The following is a 25,794-nucleotide window of genomic DNA, read 5'->3' on the forward strand; positions in this document are numbered from 1 at the left end:
CCTTGCAGAGGGTATTATAATGTTGGTCAAAAGTGTGCAACGCAGTGAAGGAGACATCTCCGACCCTATAAAGTATATATATTCTTGATCAGGATCACCTCCTGAGTCGATATAAGCATGACCGTCTGTCTGTCTGTCTGTCTGTTCCTACGCAAACTAGTCTCTCAGTTTTAAAGCTATCGAGTTGAAACTTTGCACACATCCTTCTTTCCTTTGCAGGCAGTACTTAAGTCGGAACGGCCGGGATCGGTTGACTATATCCTATAGCTGCCATATAACTGATTGATCGGAAATGCCATAACTTTGGTGTTTTTTAATTTAATCTAATAATATAAGATGCGTGCGCCACCTAGCGGACTGCGCTTCAACTGCAAGGGTATATAAACTTCGGCTCCGCCCGAAGTTAGCTTTCCTTTCTTGTTTTCTTTAATTTTGGGTCATGAATGCAACCTGATTTAGCCACGATTTTTAGCGGGGAATCATGCTTTCTTTTCGGAGCTGATTCCGCTCTGAAATTCAGGTCTGAATCAGGGGTGGTTTCGAGACAATTTTCGCGCCGGAATCCGGATTCGAAATCCGGGCCGATTCTGGGCTGATTCATGCCTGAAATCGAATTTCGGGCCGAGAGGACATTTTCAAAAATTTCAGTACAAAATTCCGGGCCGCTTGATTTCCGGGCGGATTCCGGGGTGATCCGGGGGGATCACGGGTGAATCCAGGGTGATTCGTGGGGGATTGGTACTGCTGGGTACCAATACCCTTCAACATCACTAAATTGTTAAATCATTTACCAGCTAATTTGTCACTTATCTTTTGTTTTATTAATGAACATTCCGCTTCAGAGTCGAACGTTGTTATAAACTCAATAACTTCGCAGAGCTCCACTCTTTTCATCTGGTGTGTATCCTTGACCTTGTCCACTTTAGGATTACTGCAATGTGTTGAAATATGACCAAGTTCACCACACTTAAAGCAGGTTACATTCGCTTTTTGATGGCCAGATACACTCCTGCCACGACTGTTTGTAGCATGAGACGAAAGATAATTTTGATGCTGTTTAGCTCGACATTCCCTCATCTTTTGGCCTATTTTTCCATAGAAATGACACTTGTTGAAAGTTTCGAACGCTTTATGTCAGGTGACGATATTTTCTCTTGTAAATTTTTCTTTTCCTTGTTGAGCGTGAATGCTTTAAGCTCGGTTTGCAATTCACTCCTGGTGCGCATATTTGAAGTAAAGGTTAAACGCTGCAATCTGTTATCAACATGAGCCATCTTCGCAAGCGTCACCGAAACTGCAATTTCCTCTTCGTTCATGTCACGCTATTTCGTGATAAGTGACGTCACCATACGACTAGCATAATTGGAGATGCATTCGCCATCGGTCGGACAATTAGCTAACATTGACAGAAACATGGCCGCTGGCATTTCCACAATGTCAAAACGCTGCATGATAAGTTCTTTAAATTTTTCCCAAGTTATCTCAGGGTAACATATTTGCGGAAGCCACTGCGCCGCACTACCTTCCAACGATGCACTCAGAGCCATTACCAACTCGCTGCCTTTTACAGTATTTTCTGCCAAAATTATATTTACGGTGAAACACCACGCTGATGCGTGTCACAGTGCATTTAGTGACTGATGCAAAATTCCTATAATGATGAAATGAAGCATCTGGTGAATTTCCCACAAAAGCATACCCATACACTCATACCAACTTCCACACACTCTTGGTGTGCGCCGACATATACATAATTCCACACAACTTTCACTTGGTAGACTTAATTTTCCTATACCATGCATAGGAATAATTGGCATGGACTTTTTAAAAGATTAATTTGCCAGTTGGATTTCCAACCAGCGGAAGATTGGTTAATAATTAGACCAAATAACTTGAAATATACGTTCTACGTTCCAATATCGAACAGTTCTGGGAATAATCCAATACTATACCAGCAATATTCTGAAGTTGTCCGTAAAATTTGCTGATGAAGAAAGTGTACTCATCCCCAACCAGGAAATCCAAAATTGAATTTATGTCGCAAATACCATTGCAACCTCTAAAAACACCTTCGTCGATTTTTAAACACTACTGACACTGATCAGATAGTCAAAATAAATAAACTCAAACAAATCAATAGTCCAGAGAGAAAATAGTCTTATCTAAATTATCGAAAAGCATTCCACCAGAATTCCAAACTAAACTAAAAAGTCTATGTGTGAAAATATCTACAAATAATTTCTACAAACAAAAACTGAGATTAAATAATGAAACACCAGTCTATATAAACCCTCATAGTGAAGTAGAAGAAATTCAAGACCAAGTGCAAAAATTAATAAATTACGGAATAGTTGAGCCGTCCGTCTCAGAATACAATAGCCCCTTTCTTTTAGTACCCAAAAAATCACTTCTAAACAGCGAAAAGAAAAATGGATTAGATTAGTTATAAATGGATTAGATTAGCAATAAAAAGTTATTATCCGACAAATTTCCACTTCCAACAATTGATGACATATTGAATCAACGCAGAATGAAGGCAGAGTTAAATATATTTCATGCCATGTCGAAAATTTAAGAAATATATCGTCCTTTTTAACAAACAATGGCGCCTACCGCTTCACGCGGTAACTTTTTGGTCTAAAAATTGCTCCCAACTCTTTCCAGAGAACAAACATATGGATGATTTAATAGTTACTGGTTGTTCCAAAAAGTATATGTTTAAAAACATAACCAATGTTTTTAACACATGTAGGAAATATATGCATTCATTTTTATGCATGAAGTCACATTTTTGGGACACAAATACACAAATAAAGAAATCTTGCCAGATGACAAAAAATATAACTTTATTGAGAATTATCCAGTTCCACATGATGCAGACAGTGCCAGACGATTTGTTGCATTCTGAAATTATTATAGAAGATTTATCAAAAACTTCGACGACTTGTCGCGGCACACAACTAGATTATGCAAAAAAGAATGTTCCATTTGATTGGACTTATGAGTGTCAATATGCTTTCTTAAAATCTTAAAATCCCAGCTTTTAAAGCCGACCTTATTACAATACCCCGATTTAAATAAATAATTTTTTATAACCAAGAAAGTACAACTGAGCAAGAATTAATAGCAATTTATTGGGCAATAACCTATTTCAGACCTATTCTCAGTATATTGATGGAATTCACTATACAATCAAGACTGACCATAGACCACTTATATGTCTGTTCTCAATGACCAAACCAAGCTTAAAATTAACACGCATAAGGCTTGAATTAGAGGAATATAATTTCACAGTAGAGTATCTAAGGGGTAAAGATAATCATGTAGCCGATGCGCTTTCAAGAAATATAAATAAAAAGACTACTAGATATCAAAGTAGACAGAAATCCTGGGCAGGAGAAAAACAAAAAGATTGCCTAGGCAATCTAAAGAAATAGCTACAAAGCTCAATGTATATGGAGTCATAAATAATTTCGAAGTACGTAAAGTAGTACCTTGCACGTAAAAAACAAGAAATTGAAATAAGAAATTGTTTTTTTAAAAATGGAAAAAAAAATTGTTTTTAACAAATATAAGTTTATATACCCTTGCAGTTGAGTCGCAGTCCACTAGGTGGCGACAAGCATCTTATATTATTAGATACATATATAGCGGATCGCATATAGTCGGCCGATCCTTATGAATTAGAGTGCATAGAAAGTCCCATCCTTCTAACTTGAAAAACAACGAAGTTATGGCAACTATAGGATATAGTCGACCGATCCCGGCCGTTCCGACTTATATACTGCCTGCAAACAAAACAAGGATATGTGCAAGGATGTTTCAACTCGATAGCTCTAAAACTGAGAGACTAGTTTGCGTAGAAACAGACAGACAGACAGACAGACGGACAGACGGACATGCTCATATCGACTCAGGAGGTGATCCTGATCAAGAATATATATACTTTATAGGGTCGGAGATGTCTCCTTCACTGCGTTGCACACTTTTGACCAAAATTATAATACCCTCTGCAATGTGATTTAAGATTGTTTAAGATTGTTTTCAAGTTTTTTTGGGTAGCATGTATCTCTCTAAACTCCAGGGGGGTTATATTTGCTTCTATTAAGAGATTATTTATTGGTGTTGTACGGTGAGCAGAGAATGCAAGTCGGATGGCTGTGTGGTAGAAAGTTTTTATTTTGTTAAGGATGGATTTTGGGGCTTTTCCGTATAGATGTATTCCATAGTCAATTTTAGTCATTAAAATGGTTTTTACTACGTAAAGAATTTTGGTAATATTGAATTCGTACTTTTTGTTGGAAAGACACTTGATTATGTTATGCCTTTTTGTTAGTTGCAAAGATAAGTTTTCGATGTGGTTGTTCCATTTGTATTTCTTATTAATTGTTATTCCCAGCAATTTTAGTACGTCTACGTTTTGCAATGGCATATTATGTATTTGAAATGAAAAGTTGTAGTTCCTTTTCCTGCATACATGTAAGTGTTTGGTTTCTGATAGAGAGGCTCCTGAGTACACACCATCTTTGGATTTCTCTAAACAGTAGAGGTGGAGAAATATCGATAGTCGGTGCCATCGATAGCCGGCGATTGTTTTTCGCAAACCCTCGATAGTGCCGTCGATAGTCACCGATACTAGTCGTCCAACATTAAAATATTTTTTTTAAGTTTTCAAGAAAATTGTTTTATTTTAATGAAAAGTTTTGATTTAATAATAAGAGTATGTTAATATTTTCCTTCTTACTCCTCTTACTCCTTTTTGAGTTACTCTGCTTATTGGGTACAAAATCCTATTCAGAGTCTGTGCTGGTGCAATCGCAGTCTTGCTTTTCTGGACTTGGCGCAGTAGTCGTTGCGGACCTCCGACGCGTACCTTAAATTCGCCACATCCATCAAAATACTTTTGTAGAATACATCAAACATACCTTTTTTTTTAAACGCGATTCATATTTAATAGTTCCTTTTTAATTGCCGTCAATTTTTTTTTTTGCGCGGTTCCCACTGCATATGTACAGCCCACCTCCCGTCCAACCGACCGAGGGACGCTGCCGCGTGACGTACGGCTCGAATCGCGGGAATAGATCCGAGATAGTTAAGCGAAAAGGAGGAGAAAGATATCACGAGGAAGAGTGTTGCACAGATGAGGCGGTTAATATAAGCTATTTAAGATTGTTAGTAGAGCAAGGTGACAAGATGTGGTTGAGACCATTGTAGTCCGAACATAATACTCTGAACGGATCGTGTTGGGCATATGCCGAACTACAATGGCTGAGGAGTAGAGGACGAAAGTTTCTAGTCCTTCTACTAGTCCTTCGTCTATATTTTCACAAATAAGATTGTATACACCCAGCATCGTTCTACGGTTTGTTAATGATGGTAAGTTGATTAGTAAAAGTCTTACTACGATAAGAGGGGAGGTAAAGATTTGCATCCCAATTAAGTTTTTTTGTACAGATTCAATGTGATCTTGGTGTACTCCATATTGAGGACTCCAGACACACGATCCATACTCAAGAATCGGACGGACCAATGATGTATATAACGTTTTAGTTATGTACGGGTCATTAAATTCTTTTGACTATCTTTTAATAAAACAAAGCACACCCATAGGACACCTAGATCGTTAACCTGAGTTAATCGTTCTAAGACGTTCCCATAAAAAAAGTACATAGCCTGGTGAGGACTAGAACGGTAAAAAGACATGAGTTTACATTTCGATCCATTAAGCTTTAGGCTATTTCCTAAACACCAATTTTGAAGTTTATCCAAATCGGATTGAAGTCTAGACTCGTCGCTAGTGAATTTTTACTGAAGGCATAGCTTAACGTCATCAGCGTACATAAGTACAAGTGAATTAGTTAAGGCAAGAGGAAAGGGGGAAAGTCGTTAATATACAGTGTTAAAAGGGGTCCAGAATGTCTTCGTTGGGGCACCCCAGATGTTGTCTCGGACTAAACGCGAGGTAACGTCTTTAAAGAAGCCACGTTGGGTACTCCCAGATAAGTAACTCGAAATCCAGATAAGAAGATCAGTTGGGAATCCCAAAAGACTGAGTTTATTTATAAGAAGCGAATGGTTAACAGAGTCAAATGCTTTACTGAAGTCAGTGTAAATGACGTCTGTAAGCCATTCCGAAAACCATCCGTGATAAAAGATGTTAGCTCCAATAAGTTGGTAGTGGTGGAGAGGAGCTTCATGAAGCCATGCTGGCACGGAGTTATTATTGAACTACATAGGTGTTGCAAATGTGGAGTGATAAGTTTTCCAAAAAGCTTTGCAACTGCTGACAATTTAGAGATGCCTTTATAATTCAGAACACAGACTGATACTCCATCAGTGCCTGGCGAATACACAGGCTTGACCTTAAGAAGATCCGATAACACACCACTTTCATCGAAAGATGGGCGAAATAGAAGATTGGCTGATTGGATGTCATAAGTGTAAGGCTGAGCTGAGCTGCTGCTAGGTAAATACGTAGTTTGAAAAAACTGTGCAAAGAGATCGGCCATTGCCTGATCAGTGTTCGCATAAGAGTTCTCAAACGTAAGCAGTGTTCGCATAAGAGTTCTCAAACGTAAGCAGTGGGGGAAAAGATATATGTTTACGCTTAGTGTTTACAAAATTATAAAACTGCTTCGGATCCTGAGTAAACTGAATCCTGCAGCGGCGAATATAACTCCTATAACATTCTGCGTTATGCACGGTGAAATTGGACCGGGCTACTAAGTATCTAGAATAACTAACTGTACAGCCAGATAATCTATGTTTATTCAAAAGTCTACTCATACTATTCTTTAAGTTGTTAAAATGCCTTGTATACCAAGGCGGATTCGTTGAAGCGGACGGATATTTCCACGGCACACAAACGTCAAAAAATGAGTTTACAGTGAAATAAAATTTTTGTAATGCTAAGTTTATATCATCGCATGCCAGTAAATCAGACCAATCAAATTCCGAAATTAACTTATTTAATTTCATAAAGTCAGCCTTACGATAAAAACGAACTTTATGAGGTTTAAGTGTAGACTTAAGGTCGATTAAGGAGTTGTTTTCAATTGAAAGCTCAAGAGTGGGATGATATGGATCCTCAGGGTCAGAAAGGGGCAAAGTTCTGGAAAGAGTAATTCCATCAGGATCAAAAACGAAACATAAGTCCAGCAGCCGACCTTAAGAAATTCTAACGTGGTTAATTTGCCCGAGTGACATGTCAAACATCCCCACAGGGAAGTCGTGATGGGAGTTAAGCTGTAAAGACGGTTAATTTTCAACATTTGACCATATAAGTTCTGGGATATTAAAGTCACCCAGAGCTAACAGCTGGTCACCATCAGACAGACGATCGAAAACCAAGCGAATAGCGGACAAATGTTGCCAGTATGTTGGCGGTTCGGACGAAGGTGGTATGTAAGACCAGGTAACATACAAAGATTGATCGGACAAAGTGATTTTGATGCAAAGGAATTCAATGTCACCAAACTCTTGTGATTTTACCTCTTCAGAAGCGAGTTTGGAGTCTACACAGATTAACACTTCTCCTCCTCTTCGCAGAGTTCTATCACATCTAAAAGTGGTGTACCTACTAGGAAACCTACTAGGCTTTAACCAAGTTTCTGTAAATACAATAATGTGAGATGCAAAGAAATAACTATCAGAATACAGTTCGGGAAGTTTACTACGTAACCTTCTAGTATTTTGATAGGTAAGTGTTAGTGAAGACATTAGTTTTTTGAAACTAAGGAAAATGAGGTGGAAGGTTGGTCAGTGGCCGTAACATGTGGGAGTTTTACACCGACAGGTTTGGTTATTTTTTTTTGTCGCCGTACTTGGCTGATGTTCTTGGACGAAAATATTCTTTGGCCAAAAGCTGCCGAAACAAATCGTCAGATATTCAAGACGATTTTTTCCGCCAGCTTTTGGCCAGAGAATGCAAGGGCACACGTATTTTGAAAGATGACGTGTGCCTGGTGTATGAATAATTAAATTTTGTAATGCCCACCACCTTTATGTCGACTTTTGTTTTGGCTTTGATGTAAGCCGAGATATCAATCTCAGAAGTCTCAGGGGCAAGCCGGGAAACAAAAATATGTTTCGATGGTGGGATCACCTGCTAGGGTTTTGGTGCCGCCGCAACTAGTACAGCGGCATCAGTACGTACCGGGGGTCCGGACGGTTGATTGCCCTGTTTGGTGACTGTTACAGGGGTTTGAATTATTGGGTCTGGGATCACTTGAAGCGATGCCACAGAGGACATATCGGACAATTGCTCATTAATCCTGAGATATTCGGAAGCCGAATTTTTCTCAGGTCCGGCCCGTGGGGTGGCCAGAGATATAAGCGGCTGCATGGTTGTCGGCTGAGCAGGCTGAAGATTATTCTTACGCTTTGGTGACACAGAGCGCACAGAGTTGGTCATTGATTTTTCGAAAACCCCTAATCAACTCCTTGAAACCGCTTTTAGTCTGCCTCATGAACGATCTCATTTTGTCCTGAACAGCACGGCAACCGTCACAGCAAAAGACCAGACCTACGCGAGATTGCATCCGAAACTGAGGCCGTGAACCCGGCACACTTAGAGTGTAAAACGTTTTCACAGAGCCAGCAATGGATGGTAGGCTAGGAAGACGAAATTGTCTTATTACAAGACTTCAGTGCACAGACCAATTCAAATTCCATAATTATTAAGATTTTAAATAATTAATTTATTAAAAATTATTAAAATTTCAATAATTAACCTATTAATAATATTGATGAACCTTGTACCACTGTACCAGGGAAACGAAAGGGGAAGATTGAAGAGAGCAGTTAGTGCGAGTTAGTAAAATGCAAAGAATAGAGATAAGAATCTCCATTGAGCGAGAAATAGGAGCAATAGAATAGAAGCAACACCGTAAGAGATGCAGAAGAAGAGCAGGGCTATGTTTGGAAGAAAAATTTATAAAATTATTATTTTAGCTCCAAATATATAACTGCACACGCGAAGCGATACGGATCTATGAATTGCAATATTTTACTATAATTATTTTTTATTAGTAAATAGAAATAAACACCGATTGTTTATGCAAATCTAATAAGCAAATTTTATGACAACGCAGTGCGCACAAAAAAAAAACACTTCCGTCCACACAATTTGACACAAAATTTTTCAATTTTTACACAAGCGAATGTTGAAATTATTTTTGCGATGTGAGACGCCATCGAAGGCACCATCGATAGTGGTTGGATCACTATCGAACGTGTCTGTGACTATCGATTGCGACTCGATAGCGGCCAACCATCGATAGTGTCGATAGCGCCATCGATAGTTCTCCACCTCTACTAAACAGTGGATCTATATTAAGGTTATAATTATTAGTCTTTTTGTTTAATTTGTAAATAATGGTGTAATCTTTTGCGTAGGCCGTAAATTTACAGATATTGTGTCTGCTTATTATTTGGTTGAGCTTATTGTAGTCTATGACAAAAGGGATAACCGACAAAGGTGAGCCTTCCGGTATTCCGTTGTCTAATGGTCGGGAATTGGAATAAATCTTATTAGTAAGGACTGTTATTTTTCTGTTGGTAAGGATGTTGAATATGTAATTTTCTATCATTGGTCCTATTTTCCAACTTTTGATACTGATTTTCCCTTTTTGAATCAAAATTGACGGCTGTCTAATCGCTTGCCGTTTGTAGCTAGCCACCAGAGCCGTTTAGAAATGATAAGAGTTGGTGGCAGTCTTGTCCGTATTTGGTTCATGTAAAATGCAGCAGACTATGATGTGTGCGTCCACACGCATGGCAGCTTGACGCATTGCCGAGATAGGTCCCCAGATCCAAAGCACTTACGGCATAAATCCAATCGCCTTACTTCGCCTAAACGATCCTAAGGCGACAAGCTTGGGCAAACAAAAAGGCGACAAAACCTTGGGCAGAAGTTTATTACGTGAGAATGGCCATCACTAATCATGCATGCGGAAGAGTTTGTGATCACAAATGCAGAGTTACCTGGATAAAAGGGTCTACGTCGTCCTAACGCAAAGTTTGGTGCATGTGATGTCGTCGGCAAATCCATGCTCTCCAAAGTCCGGCATCTTTGTTCAAGAAAACTGGCGATGGACTCCCGCGTTGGAATGGAAGCCAAGGAATCCGAGTCAGCTTGCATTTCCTTCCTTCAGCAACAGCATTTGGATTATGATGCAGCTAGCAATCTGCTTCGTTGTGCCCATGCTTGACAGGGCTCGTATATGCGAATTAAATTTCTCCGAAGCGTCGTCGCCGATGCGGATTCTACAGCCCTCAGATCTCATTAACATGAGCTTGAAAAATAAGCCTACGGATGGAAATTACTGTCCAGAGCTGAACTCGACCAATAGTCAGTAAAAATGTTGTCTATTTCCTTTTTTTCGAGAATGTTTTGAGATGCGTTATTAGGGTCATTGATGCAATGAATGTCATGTCGAATCTTCAATCCGCAAAATCGGTTTATGTTTCACCATATTTTGGAGACAGGTGATTTTGGGTTTATCTCGGCGGTGAAGTTTTGAATAGATTTTCGTTTCCTAATCTTAATTTCCCTTTTAAGTCTGGCGTTCGCTTTTTTGTAGGCAAGTATAGTTGTCATGTTAATGTTTCTTTTAAGATTTTGCCAACATAAGTTTTTTTCATTTTTAAGTTTCTGAAGGGTTTGGAGTCCAAACTTTGGACCCACCATTTCTGTGGGACAGATTTCGGTATCTTAAATGTCTGTGTTTGGGGGATGGTTTCGTTAGCTGCTTGTATGATTATTTTAGGTATATTGGCTGTTTCTTTGTTGATGTTCGAGCTAGGGGGTCTTTTGATGGATAATTTTTCGGAAATTTCCTGAAATAGTGGCCAATTCGCTTTTTTAAGGTTGAGTCTGGGTCTTTCAATAGGGACGGTGTTGTGATCTTCAAAAATGTGTATGTGTATGTATGATCACTACCAGCTAGGTAGTTATCTGTGTGCCATTTAGATTTGATAGAGATGGAGGGCGATGCGAGGGCAAGGTCTATGTGGGTGGGTATGATTTGTGGAAAAGTGAGTTGGTGAGCCATTATTGAGAGTTATAAGTGAGGACTGGTTGATGTATTTGAATAATATGTTGCCTCTTGTATTGTTGGCTGGTGAGTCCCAGCTTCTATGCCAGCTGTTAAAATCTGCAGTTATAAGTAAGGGTGGTTCTATATTATCGTATGTGTTTCCAAGGTTTTGAATCTTAAATGTTTTATTCGGTGGCATGTACGAGGAGACTATTATGAATTTGATTTTGGAGTGGACTATTACTGCTATTATGTCGAAGTCGGAAGCATTGAATGTGACGTTGTTGTATGGAGTTGTGGATTATACCCGTTATATTATATCCGACCATATCCGTTAGTGGCAGTATTTTTGTGGTAGAGGGTGTAGGTAATTAGAATGGGGATATTTTCTATAAAGTGTAGGTGGGTTTCTTGTAGGGATATAATTTTTGGATTGTGGATTTTAATGAGACTTTGCAATTCATTGTAATTATTTATGTATCCATTTAAATTCCATTGAAGTACTTTTACCATTGCGAAAGCTAAGTATTGTTAGAAAGGCATACTTAAGTATTAAGATGTAGGTATATTTGGATTGAATTTGATATAATTAAATGCTGTCGCTGTCACTATTGAGAAGAGGGTTATTGTTTTTATTGCTTTTTTTAGGTTTTTGTTCGTTTTTTCTTTGGTTTTGAGGAGTTTGGCAAGTGTGTGTTGTTTATTTGAGTAAATTCTAAGTTTAAGATCTGCTGAAAGGGATGAGTTGAGTGTAGGTGTTGATGTTGATGGAGATGTTGATGATGATGATGATGCCGATGTTGATTTTGATGCCGCCTGAGAGGTGGGTGAGGTGTTCCTGGGAGTATCGAGGTCATCGTCTGAAAATGATTTCCTTTGTTGTGATTTTTTTCTGTCGCCGGTTGGGGCGGATTTGACGAAGAGCCATTTTTGTTGGGTTGTTCTGCTAGTTTTGTAGAGTATAGAGTTGCATCGTGGATGTGACGAGTGTGGTAAATCTTAAAAGCTGTTTTGTGGTCAACCAGAGTTTTCCAGAGTTTTAATTGATGTGAGCTCTTTGTGTTTTATAAATGCTGGGCATGTTTTGTCCATTGGGCTGTGTTTGTTGTTTGGCATTTCATATTTGCAGTTTATGCAGAATTTTCGCAGTTGCGTGTTTCCCGGCGGAACAGTTGTTGCATAGTGTGGGTACTATACAATCGGTTGTGGGGTGTCCAAGTCTGTGACAGTTGCGACATCAAAGAAAAAGAGGTATGAATGGCCGTATGTTTACCTTTTCGTAACCGATAATCATTGTTTCTGGGAGAGTCAATGAGGCAAAGGTTATAATGATGAGTCCTGTTTTTTTTAAGTTCATTTGGTTCGATTTTTTTTATTTTGCGTATTTCTGTTACTTTTTGAGGTTTGAGTTCATCCAGTATAGTTTCTTCATCGATGCCTCGCAATTCGTTAGAGTAAATAACTCCCTTGGAGAAGTTAAGTTAACTGATACAGGGAACTCGTGAAAGGTCTTTAGTCTTAAAAGTTTCGTTGCTTGGAGTGTGTTTTTGGTTGGTCTTGATAAGTAGTGTGCCGATTCTTGTTTTATAACATGATTACTTTTAATCAATTACTTTTTTAATTAGAAAGGGGCTTGTTTTTTTAATTGATCCGTTGTCTGTTCTTTTTTTGATGATGAATTCGTGTTCGCTTGCTTTAAAAAGTCTTCTTATGTCGGGAGGGATTGTTGTTTCCGTAGGGCAGATGCCCTGTCACATGTTATCAACTTTGTCTGAAGCATGTTAGTAGTTGTTGTTTTTTATTATTTTAGAAATTGTTTAGCAAACTTTTATCGTTGCTTAGTTGTGGTTGCTGTTATTTAGTTGATAAGGCTTGGGTCTGAACATCGCACTCGGTTACACGTCTTTACTCCTCAAAGCATAGAGTACAACTGAGGTTTTTTAAATATCTATTTTACTTTCTTTAAGACCAAACGTCTTTATGGTAGAAAAAAAAATCCATTAAAAATAAATTTTTTTTTATGAAAAAAAATTAGTTTTTAAAATTGCCTCATTCGATCTTATTTATATTGCACGTGGATATAGCCCTTGAGATGACGCAACTTTTGATAAATCGCTTACATCTGGCAAAATTTGTTGACTCAAGATATAGTCCTATAAGTGCAGCTACCAATTTTGTACAGCCACTTGTAAAGCTTGGTGTGACGTACCCATACATACATACATACATACATGTATGTACATATGTACATGGATGTGTATATTCGATGGGGAATATTTTTTTGAGCTTGTGCATGTATGTGTGCAATAAACTTGAAAACATGGAGTAAATTCTTTCAACCTTTACTCTATTTGTCTATCGATCGACTATATCCTATAGCTGCCAAATAACTTATTGATCGGAAATGCTTAAGTTAGAGGGTTGAGACTTTCCACACATGTTATATTTGGTCAAAATATCTTATGTACAATATTCATAAGGATCGGCCACCTTTATCCTACAGCTGTCGTACAACGATAGGATTTGGCATAACTTAAGTGTTTTTTAAGTTAGAAAGATGGAACTAAGTTTTTGGTTTTTTTTTTATATTATTTTATTAAGTGAAGAATCTGTACATCAAATAAGTACCTTAACTTCACATGAAATGTATATACAATGAAAGTCTAACCAAAATATATAAGGACTATGAATTTCTAATGTCTGATTATATTCTAATTAAGTGTCTTACAAAAACTTAGACGTTTAAGACGCCTCAATGGTCTAGCTGGAAGTAAATTTTTAGCCAGTAGGCTGCGATGTCTGACAAGTTTGTCCCTGTAACGCTTTTGTATCTATTTATCTGTTCTTCCACAGTACGTACATTAAGGTCTCTATGAAGAGTGGAGCCGCGAACGTACCAGGGAAAACCTGTTATGGTTTTTAGCATTCGGTTTTGCGACACTTGGATGCGCTTATAGTTCGATTTGGCTGCGATCCCCCAATTTGTATACCATAAAGCCACATTGGCAGGATGCAATGAACATATACTGCCCATTTGCATCTAAGCGGCATGGTGCTTTTTGTACTTATCAGCCAACGCAGCTGCTGAACACTCATATTACATTTTTTAGTCGTTGCCTTCAGATGTGGCCCAAAAGTAAGTCGCTTGTCCAGAATAATACAAACATATTTTGCTTCGTTTTGCTGATCTACTGAACCTTCCTCTAGTTGGATTTGAGGGTTATTAATAATAAGCGTTTTCAGTGTAAAACAGACGTTCGTTGTTTTTAGCGGATTAATATTCAGGTTCCATCTTTTGCACCAAGCTGCAAGAGTGACTAAATACTCCTGTAATCCATTGGAAGCTTCTCTATGACATCTGTAGTTGTAAATGACTGCCATGTCATCTGCATAGGTCGCAATAAGTGCTTTGCTAGCAACGGTCCAAGCACACTACCCTGTGGAACTCCTGCTCTCATTAAAAAGTTATCCGAATACGTATCTCTGACTTTGACTTTGAACTCTCGTCCTTCCAAATATGATCTAATTAGTCCATAATACGGCGCAGGTAAAAGATTTTCAATTTTAATCAATTAGCCATCAAGCCACACCTTATCAAAGGCTTGCTGCATATCAATAAAAACTGCGTAGGAATACTCCTGATCGTTAAAGGCCTGCAAGATATGTTGCACCAGTCTGTGGACCTGTTTTACTGTGCCGTGTCTTCCTTAAAAGCCAAATTGATGATCTGGCAAGATATTGTTTTCAGTCATAATCCTTTTAACTCGATCCTCTGGTTTCCCTGGCTTGTGGATCATCATTATCGCAGCCAATTTCCACTGTTTTGGAAACACTTGGATCCTAATAATTGCATTAAAAATTAGTGCTAAGAAAAGTATCGTTCTTGTAGGCAAGGCCTTTAAAGTAGCGTGACAAATTCGATCAATACCCGGAGCTTTGTTTTTGGGCAAAGATTGAATGACATCAGATATTTCCTCAACTCTTATAGGCTTAATAGGCAATGACATCAGCAATGGAGTCTCCAAACTCTGATGGGTCTATCAAGTCTGTTCTACCGATGCAAAGTTAAACTGAGTGAAGCGATCCTCAAAATGCTGACCAAAAGCATTAGCCTGCTCCAATTCATTTTTTGCCAGTTCACCATCAGGACATCGGTCGTTTTGGGGCTGTCGTTTAAGCGATTCTGTGCACTTCCATAGTGAGTAGTTTGCGTCAACGGTGTAGTCCATGGAGGACAATTATTGCTCGAAGTTGCCTCTCTGCCTGGTGCTATTTCAGTCCAAAGGATCTTGAGAACGAAGTACTCTTCTTCGAAAGCGCCTTTTTTTATTGATTAGCTCTCTGGCTTCCCTTGTAAGAACAATACCATAGCTTTTAGGACGAAGAACAGGTTCTAGTGGCGTTGAAGCAATAGCAGCTCTATATATATTACGCAGGTCGACAATTTCCAACTTTTTTTTTCCTCCACGCATAATTTTAGGTGCTCCATAACATTTAGGCTCCCCTGAACCAAAGTCCAGAACAAACATAGGTTCTATCACTCCCAGTTTCCGCGGTACACCTAAGAGAAGAAATTGATCAATTTTTACCATATATTGAATTATGTAATCCATGTAATTGCGTTGAATTGCGTTTCCAATTGTTTCTAGTGAATATCATTTTTGAAGTGTATGTGTACCAACTAAAATTAAAAAATGGCACTAGCAGTTACTTTATCTTAGGAATACTCATCCAAAGTTGAAATCTCCGGTTTTCTACATTAATTTTTGGTCTTCTATGATTTTTCCCCAAACAATGGATGATTTTTATTTTCTTATTGAAATCAGTAGAGTGTAAGTGTCGCCCCAAATCTAATGTCTAGCATTCCAGTCGCCACCGACCAGATACCTTTGACCACAAGAAGTGAGTATGTCATTGAAATGCCTTTCTTCGATTTTGTTTCTTGAAGGACAGTATATTGCGATTACTACCATGAAACCCAAACCTGTGGCAACTTTGATAGAGGACATTTGAATGGTTTCTGTTTCAATAACACTTTGTGGGAAATGACTAAGAGAGTTCCTTACCAATACCACCGCTTTTTCGGTGCCGTGATTGTGCCGTGCTCGTTTATATGCTGGATAAAAGGAATATCCATAAATTTTGACAATTTCTCCTCGATTGATCCTTAATTCACTTAAGAGTAGGATATTAACGTTGTTGGTGTGCGCGAAGAGTTCTGCTTTACCTAAAATGCCATTGACATTTCAAATAAGAATTTGATTGTGTTTATTGTGAGGCTGAAGCTTTTTTTGCATTTGTTGTTCTTGATGCTGCTGCCTTAGTCACACAAGGAATTGCTGCTGCTTTTCTTGGAGTTGTTGTTGGCATTTCATAAATAGCTGTTGCTGTTGCTCTAAAAATGTCTGAAAATCAGTCGCATATTGTTGTTGCACATTTTCCTTCGTTTTGTGTACTTGTGACTGCGCTTGGAGATCATGTAGACGGCGTTGAGCTGGTTCATTTTCATTTCTTACTATTGAAGTATAAGAAAAACCTCCACTATTGGTTGTTGAAATGTATGGAGTATGTTGTTGCCGAGTTGACTGTTGTTGCTGATGACGTTGTTGTGGTTGTTGTCGTGTTGTTTGCTTCTTTTCAGAACCCATAGATCGCCTGAGGTAATTTTGATACCACTGAGAACCCTTGTAGCTTGCCGAATGATTGCCTCCACAGTGCATGCAGATAGGCTGTTGATCTTGGAGACGAACACATTGATTTGTTAAATGGTCTTCGCCACATCGAGCACAATTGGGGTGTCGATGAAAGTACTATGAAATGAGATCAAATAGATCATTTAGGTTAGTAATACTTAAAACTATTTGCGGTAGTTTTGCATTTTTTTAGGATTATAATTTCTATCATCATTTTGTTGAGATCTATTGCCTAAATCATCTTTATCTACATTATCGTCAGATATATTTTCTTGAACAGCCATATGAGAGCTAGTAGGGCTTCCCTCTGCATGGTTTGTTCTTTCCTCAGCATGTGTGTTACTGTTAAGGTCCACTTCCATGTCGTGTAAGGCAAATCTATTGCTGAAGCTTTCAAGGCTGGTTGATTCTGAGGGTAATCCAAACTTCAGTTATCTGTGCACCTTTTCAGAGATGATAGTGGGTGAAAGTGGTTTCTTCCTCTTTTTCAAAAGATTTCTTAGGCCAACCTTCAACTTGGTAGCAGCATCAGCATGTCAGATGAGCATTGCATGGGATAACCATTATTATTGCCTATGGTATCAGTAACACGCACACTGCTAATTGTGGCAGTTGTCGCAGTTGACGTGGAGAATACTGTGTTACTTGTAGCACTAGTAAATTTTATCGTTGTGGTCACTGTGCTGATGTTCTGAGTCTTATAGCTCTGTGAGCGTTGAGCAATGATGATTTCTTCCCTGATCTCCGAGGGTGTTTTTCCAGAAAGGTGGTCAATTTTTTCGTAATTAATTTGCTTATTTCTAAGCTGAGAGTGAGAATAATGTCCATCCATTTACAATAGGCAAGAGTTTGCTTTGATCCTTTAAGACTTTTTCAGACTTAAGACTGCGCTGTCTTTATTACCCCTCGTGTGCAGCCACGCACCACGTGAAGGGTGATGTAATACCCAATGGGCAAGAATGCAGTTTTTTCGCAATGCAGTAAAGTGTTTTGTATTTTCCAGTTGCCGACACTGTGCAAGACAGCATCCAAACCAGTCAATGGTATTTTCGCAAGAGGATTGGTCTTGTTTTCCAAATTAATATAACACAAAAAATTATATTGCTCACAATTCTTTGGGTAGTGTGCCTGGAGGGTTGAAGTTCCATTTAATATTGTCGTACTTGACGATCAGGTTATTGAGGTCTACATTCTTCAGCTCTTCCTTGACAACTTTCTCAATTGCCTTGAAATTGGTACCATCATCCGAATATATTTCTTTGGGTGTTCCTCGTCGGGCCATCACTCTTTCGTTAGAAAGAAGTCTTCGTTAGGTTTTTAGTTTGTGACCTTCCTTGGGTGCGAATTGTACCACAATCGTCTAGGTAGACGTCCAATAGGTCCCCTTGTCCTTTGGATATTTTTGTTTTTATAAGGAGAACCTAATTTGTTTTGTTGCTTTTCTTTGCGCTACTTTGAAGGTCCTTTCCTTGGATAACTATTTAATCGAACAACGTTTTAACGATGATTTCTTCTCGACATTTCGCTTCCAGGATTTGTACATACGTGATAAAAGTCGCTGTGGTACGGTAAAGGCGTTTCCACTGCATCTTGTAGTCCTCCGCATTTTTATCCCCGACGAATGAGCTTTACAAGGGGCACGCAATACAGACCCCTTTAGGAATTGCGTTCGCACATCGACCCACTTTCCTTTATTCTTATCTGGTGAAACATTTCTGCTATGCTACTGCAGACTGCTATCTTGCTTGCTCTGAAATTCATCAAGACGTCAAACAGTTAATATTGAAGATACGGACTAGTAATCATGAAATCGTTTAAAAAGGCGCCATGAGATTTAGCTGCGGCATTCCACACCAGTCATAAAAAATTACACGGTAGCAATTACGGTTCTGGTAAAACTAGTATCCACTTGAATGCGATGGGATCTTTCCACCTTTCTTTTGTGAACTCCTTTATGTCCAACATATACTTTGGTAGTCTTAAATTTTTCACTGTGCGTATGTTGTTTAGCTTTTATTTTTTGTTGGTGTCTATGCTGAGGAATCTTATGTTAAGGGGGCATAAGCAGTCAGCAACGCGAACAAAGACGGTGTTACTCAATTGTTTTTGTACGAAACTAATGGCGGGTTTGTATTAAAATTTTTTGCACAATACTTGTCGGAGGAATATTTTGTAATTTTTTTGTTGAGAGATAATAATATCAAAATATAATATCAAAGATATAACGAATTTTGTGTGACTCCTAAAAAATAAGTCTTTCAATGGTGGACACAATAAGTCCCGACAGGGTCATCTATAAAAATATTTCAATAGTAGATTAGTTCGTTTAGTGCTTGGACAAAGCACATTTTGAAATATTTTTTTTTCAATTTTTATACGGTACTTTGATTTGAAAATTATGATTTTTTCTTAAAAAATGAATCTTTTTGTTTCTTTTGAACAGATTGTACGTGCTTTAAGAAACACTTTTCTTCGTTTTTGTGAAAGATGAGTGCAACATTTCAAAACTCTAAAACGTTGGCTCTAGGATTCAGACTACCTTGGACGTTTACATTTTTGAAGTAATTTTGGGCAATTCTTTGGGTAGTGTGACCGGACTCATGGAACTTAGTAAAAATTGCATTTTGGGCCATCTTACCCGATTTGCAAAATTTTATTAGGATCGGCCGGCTATATCCTATTGCTTTTATATACCTAAACAAGCGGAATTGGCTAAAGTTGTTGTTTTTGAAGCTAGAATGAGGGGATTTTCTACGGATTGTCCGTTTTGGACAATCTAATCCGATTTTTCATAAGGATCGGCCGACTATAACCTATACCAGCCATATAACTGAACGATCGGAATTGGCATAACTTTGCTGTTTTTTAAGTTTGAAAGATGGGACTTGGTACAGATTCCATTTTGGGCAAAATAATCTTATTTGCTAAATTTCATATCGGCCAACTATATCCAATAGCCGCCATATAACTGAAGGATCGGAAAGCTGCAAGGGTATATCAACTTCGGCTCCGCCCGAAGTTAGCTTTCCTTTCTTGTTTATATGCAATTTTGTACACCTATATAGCATATTTTCGTCACAAAAATTGATATCAGATATTTTGTGTTTTGCATGCAGTATCGTCACCAGTATTTTAGCTCGTCAAGAGGTTTTTTATGATATGTATGTATAATTTATATGTATGGAAAAAATCCATTTAATGGAAACAATACCTTTCATTTGGTGCCTCACTCATTCAGATTGAACGCACACAGAAAATTTGTAAAGTTTTTGCTAATGTCTTCACGCGATTGCTACAAGCTGGGCATGCGTGTCGCCACCTAGCGGACTGTGGTCCGCTGTGATATTTTAAGTAACTTTTCAAAGTATAGATTCATTAAGTAAAATTGTTTGCATACTTTTTAGACTTTCGAAAGAAACAACTAAAACTATCTAATGAAAAACTCCGTATCCGTAAAACCTCAAAAAATTACTGGTGCTACATTCAGATTTTATTTTTGGGGCGAGAGGGGGCACAATTTATACACACACTCGACCTGCTTAGGTATTATAGAAGTCTACAATAAAAAATAGCTCTACATATCTCTTATAGTGTCCAAGATCAACACGCAACACAGGAAGAAAAAATATTAAATACACTCGCAAGAATAAAATATATTCTGTATATTCTTGTATGCTAGGAGTACCGCATTTAACAATAACCATTTGTAACCGATATACTTTAGATGCTCATATCTTTAATGAAAAAGAAAAAAGAGGGCGAACCGGAATTCTTGAAAAGTTCTCGTTGGATGTATACATACGATATGTATGTATGCCCCACGAAATATTGCTTTGATAAGTCTTAAAAATAGCTTAATAATAAATAATAAAGATCTTGCACATTGGAATTATATTTATTGCAAAAATCTAATCTAAGTACACCGACACACAATAAAATTTGGCTCGCCACCAGAGTCGGGATCAAATGAAAAAAATATTTCAAATGAGTTCTATCCTATTTATTAGCAAATTCTATTTATGATCGGCGATGGGCAGTTCTGTTTATTTACATAAAAAAACGGATGCATTTTTACATAATAAATTGTGGTTGGATACTTGGATTTACTATAAAATATATACATGAATACGTATTTATGTATATTGAAGTGTATGTTTCTTTAAAAGTATGAGTTTTTTTTAATGCATTTATTTGATTATTATATTTTTACCCATCAATTAAAATACATGGTTTTTAGTTGTAATTTACATAGGTTACTAGTAACTATAATTACCTTTCCTGTAATTATATATCACGCCAGTTTAGATGGAAAATCAAAAATCAGAATGCAGTGACATATTTGTAAATGAGTAACACAATAGATTCATATAGCTGTATAATGTAAAAGAAGTATCTAGAGACTAAATTTAAAATTGGCAACTCAGCATGTGTATGTCTGCTGGCACTTTTGTTTCGTCACGTCTCTTTAAAAGGCATATGTAATCAACAAATACATAGATGACCTAAAGGGCCTAAATGAACGAAACGTTCTATAATTGGACATTTCCACTCTGAGAAGACTACAACTAAACAAGAGAGAAAAGCTGTCGGAGAGCTAATTGAAATTCGTAATGCGCATGTGACAAACAACGACAGTACAAACTCGACATACTTGAAGAAAAAGTTACTATTCACAATTGAAGACAATTACCATTAATTTAAAAATATATAATACCCGGTAACTCCACTCACAAGATTTCTTTAAAAAAAGATTGTTTTTAATTTAACTAACCTTTTAAATCACAATAGCCTGGTTTGCATGGAACCGCGACATAAATAAAAGTATTAAAACTAATAGTACTATTATTAGAAAAGTCTAGAAGAAAAAAAAAAAGTTTGGTTAGGTGGCAATTTATATTATGAGATACATACATACATATACAGTTCTTAAGGAAATATTCTAATTGGTCCTATAAACAAAAATGGACGAATAGAGGAAGAAGGAGTTGTGCAAATTTTTAAGTCGATAGCTTCGAAACTGAGGGACTAGTTTGCGTAGAAGCAGACAGAAATACGACAAACCATATATCAAATTTGGAATGATGCTGATTATGAATATATACACAATATACACTTTCTGACCAAAATTATATAACCCTCGTCAAGGGTATAAAATAACAAAAATTCCTTATCGAACATACACAGGCACATACACATATATTTTGAATAATATATATGCACATATCCATGGGGTACTTCTTTTTCAAACAAAAAAAATTTGTTGTTGCATACTTTTATATGTTTTGTAATACAGAATTCAAACAATCCATTATGGAAGTAGAATGAAAAGTTCGTTACTCCTGTATAAATTATAAGATGTGAATTTTTTTGTGAATTATAAGGGCAGCATGCTAAAACTTTGGCACAATCTTGATGTGCGTGGGTTATAAGTCTACATATCAAATTTGATAGCGCTAACTCATATAGTTTCTGAAATCCGCGCGTTCAAAAATTTTGCTAGGCAAAAAAAAAATTTAAAAAAATAAAAATATCTGCAAATTTTTGTTTCATTTATTCAAATAAAATAAAAAATATACTTAATATTTGCTAGTTTATTTCTCACATACATATATGCACAAGATTAACGGATTCTGTCAAATATGAGCGATGTATCAAAGGTTTGAATATTTCAAAGTATCTCCATATTTGCTACATGCAATTTAAATAATAATAATAATATAGCATTAAACCATAACCAATAACCAATAAAAAAAAAAAAATTTTGTTCTTAAAAAAAAAAACGAAATGTCGGATGGGGATGGTCGAGGTACCAATTGACGCGTCTTTCGAAGTATAATATAAATACAGAATACATATATTTTATCGGGGTACTTAATTGTCTACAAGAGCCCCAATTTAGTGAATCAAAATTTACTAACTTTCACACAAATTTCTCCAATCCAAACTACTTTATAGGATCTGAGATGAATTCTGCAAGGGTAAAAAAAGTGATTTTTCTTTATACAATATTTGTTTAACAAAACTAAATAAATAGATGGATTAAAAGTAACATTAAAATTTTAAAACGTACACAGTATCCCAAAAAGAACATACATATATTCTACCCAAACTTTACCATTTCAAGAAATAGATTCTTAACAAGAAAGGAAAGCTAAATTCGGGCGGAGCCGAAGTTGAATGGGTTTCGCTGTTTCAAAAATTTGAATATTTTTTTTGTGTTATTGAATTGTATAAAATTTTTAGAATATTGTCCTATATTTTGAGTTGATTCGACTAATAATTTCGGAGATACTGCCTTGAAAAGGTGGACACTCAAGGTCAGGTAGAGGCAGGGCGTAAACCTTTAAAAGTCAATACTATGTGTTCAAAGTCGGTTGACAAGATTTCTCGCAAACTACTCAACCGATCTTAATGAAACTTTGAGATATCATTGACAAGGTATTAACCGAAGGATTTTTTTAATAGTTGTTCTATATACAAAAAAAAAATGAAAGCGTCTGCCAAAAATCATTTTCATTTTATTTTTCCCTCGTTTGATACCTATTTTATTGTCTGCATGCCCCAGAATTCTGTTAATGCCCCCTAAAAGACCTCTTGGCGAGGCTAGGTGACTTGGTCTATATCGGAAATGTCTTCATACTGGCCATCTCCTGCGTAAGTGTCTTGCTGCAAATTACCGCTGTTGTGGGAGGAGGCATAACCGCATACTGCCTTTTTTTGGATTTGCTCACTTCCAGCAACCAGCCTTCGTTTTTCGTCTACTTCAGTCACAGCCGAGTGCATCGAACCCGTAAGCACTTTACCATCCACGGCTAATGAACAAGGCCCTAGGTCGTAGCGGTGATAAAGCTTTGCTGGCTACAGCGAACATTCTCGTTCGGAGTCGCGCTGGGGTTTTTGTTCCTTGACGAGCTCTATTGAATTTAGGATTGAAGGTGCCCGTAATTACGTACCGACTAGCTAGTCAGCTGCAACATCACCGACCTTCAGCCTTACTCCCAAGCCGTGAGGCGATTTCGCTCCCTCGAAGGGAAGCTTTGCCGCCACCCTCATTTGAAGGATCAGTATGCTGCATTGGAGTTGTGGTATTTGTCTCCAGTCCCGGCTCCAGTAAGGCACGACTCACCAGCCAGTAGATCGGGAATCGTTACTTAGGTTTGAAGATGTCAGTAATTTTGCAAAGACTCTGGGCCTCGCTTAGGATCCTGCGACGGATCGCTTATTATTTCCGTTTAAAGGGCTTCAGTCAATCTCAAAGCCCACTAGGCGCATCATCCTTTCTTCAATCGTCGGCTGTATTATCCGATAGGAGTTGTTGGCCCTGTCATTACGCAGGCAAAGATCTTTGTCCAGAAGTTCTGCACTCCGATTGGGAGATGGTTTTCTGCGGCTTCACCATGGCGCATCATGTTGAATTCCATAAATGGTCACTATCATCACAGTCTTGGTCCCCCAAGTCTGTCGGTCGGACGGTCGTTTAAAAAATTCGACGTTGGATTTTGATAGCCGTCATCCAATTATATTGCGTTACCGCCATTCAGTCACTTTGGATATAATTTTTTATTTCCTTGAGCTTAATCTACACAAGGGGCCTCAGGCTCTGCCAGCTATTATTCGATCCTATTACTGGCCAATCGGGGGGAGGAAAAAGGGGACGAAGGCATTGCAAAAATGAGCTCAATGCTTTCGCACCAAGCCTCGATTGCTGGAGCACATTATGGCTGATCTCTCGGAGCAAAGAGTCGACGGTTTCCAGGTCTTTGCAGTTACTGGTGTTGATTTTGGCGGCCCATTTTTTTATAATCTTGAAATTGTTACGTGTGTGTCTTCAATTGTTGTATTACCAAAGCCGTGCACTGGGAGCTTGTGAAGGATCTATCGACATCTGCTTTCTTGCAAGCTTTAAATCATTTTATAAGCACCCGGTGAAATCCGCAGCTTTGGTCTAACAACGCAACCAATTTTGTTGGAGCTAAAAATGAGCTAAAGAACCTGCTCCAACTCTGCAAAGCGATGAGCATTAACGAGCGCTGCTAGAATTCTGCGCGATTGAGTCCATCGAGTGGGATTTATTTTTCTCCTCGATCTCCGAATTTTGGTGAACTCTGGGAAACGACTGTCAAAAACGCAAAGCATAATTTTTACCGGGCTGTTGGATCCTCAGTTCTTGGATTTAAAAAGCTGCGATCTTTGCTGTGGCTATCCCACCGCTGCGACCTAGGGCAACTAAAGCATTAGCCGCGGATGGTGAAGCGCCCATTGGCTCTGCTCATTCGGCTGTGGCTGATGTTGACGGCACAACTGAATGTTGGCTGAATAACTGTTGTTCAAAAAATTCAGCAGGCTATGATGCCTCCTCCCACTACTTTGACAATTAGCATCGAGGCACTCACGCAGGTGATGGCCAGTTTGGAGAAATTTCCGACAAAGACTGAGTCTGGGGCATGCAGACACTACACAAAATTACCCACTGCCTAATACATAGGCAGAGGATGGTGAATTATTGATAATAAAAGACCATCTACTCTTATTTGAGACTCTACGTATTTCCTCCTGAGTGCCCGGCGCGTAAGTGGCCATGACCACATTCATAGCCTCCAGAGTCCTGCATCGCTGCTCAAAAAATTCAGCCATCGACTCTCAAGTAGGGATTAGGTCCGAGTTTGAGGCATTTCGACCTTCCTCCTACTTGGCCTGGGTTGTTAGATCCAACCCTAGAAGGAGCACTTGGACAATAATGCTGCTGGCGATCTGAATTGAAGTCCCAAAAATTTTTCAAGGCTCGCATGTGAGCATTGTGTGTGTATTGATAGTATTTAATTATATTTGCGCGCAGTGAACACGATTTATTCCATTGTGTGCTTAGAACCGTACATTGCATAGAACCGTATAATAATAAAGAAGTCGAATTATACATCCAAGAATGTTTGTTTTTTAGCCACTGATGCATTGTATGCAGTTTATTTCAAATTTACATACATATGTTTAAACACACTGCAAAAAACTAAACTACATGACGTTCCATGGACGTACATGGAACGTCATTAAAAAATCTGAATGAC

General features: G+C 38.0%; 1 protein-coding gene across 3 annotated transcripts in view; it reads right to left on the reverse strand.

Moving 5' to 3' along the window:
- The window catches only part of LOC6504362 (nuclear factor 1 X-type), a 219,762-nt gene extending 198,457 nt beyond the window's left edge, over positions 1-21,305 (reverse strand). For all 3 annotated transcript variants that reach the window (XM_032455786.2, XM_001967070.4, XM_014903944.3), the window contains exon 1: positions 21,006-21,305. The gene's annotated coding sequence lies outside the window, so the exon portion shown is untranslated. The remainder of the gene's footprint in view (positions 1-21,005) is intronic.
- Positions 21,306-25,794: the final 4,489 nt, after the last annotated feature.

This window comes from Drosophila ananassae (assembly GCF_017639315.1).
Source record: "Drosophila ananassae strain 14024-0371.13 chromosome 4 unlocalized genomic scaffold, ASM1763931v2 tig00000061, whole genome shotgun sequence".
Classification (NCBI taxonomy): Eukaryota; Metazoa; Arthropoda; class Insecta; order Diptera; family Drosophilidae; genus Drosophila; species Drosophila ananassae.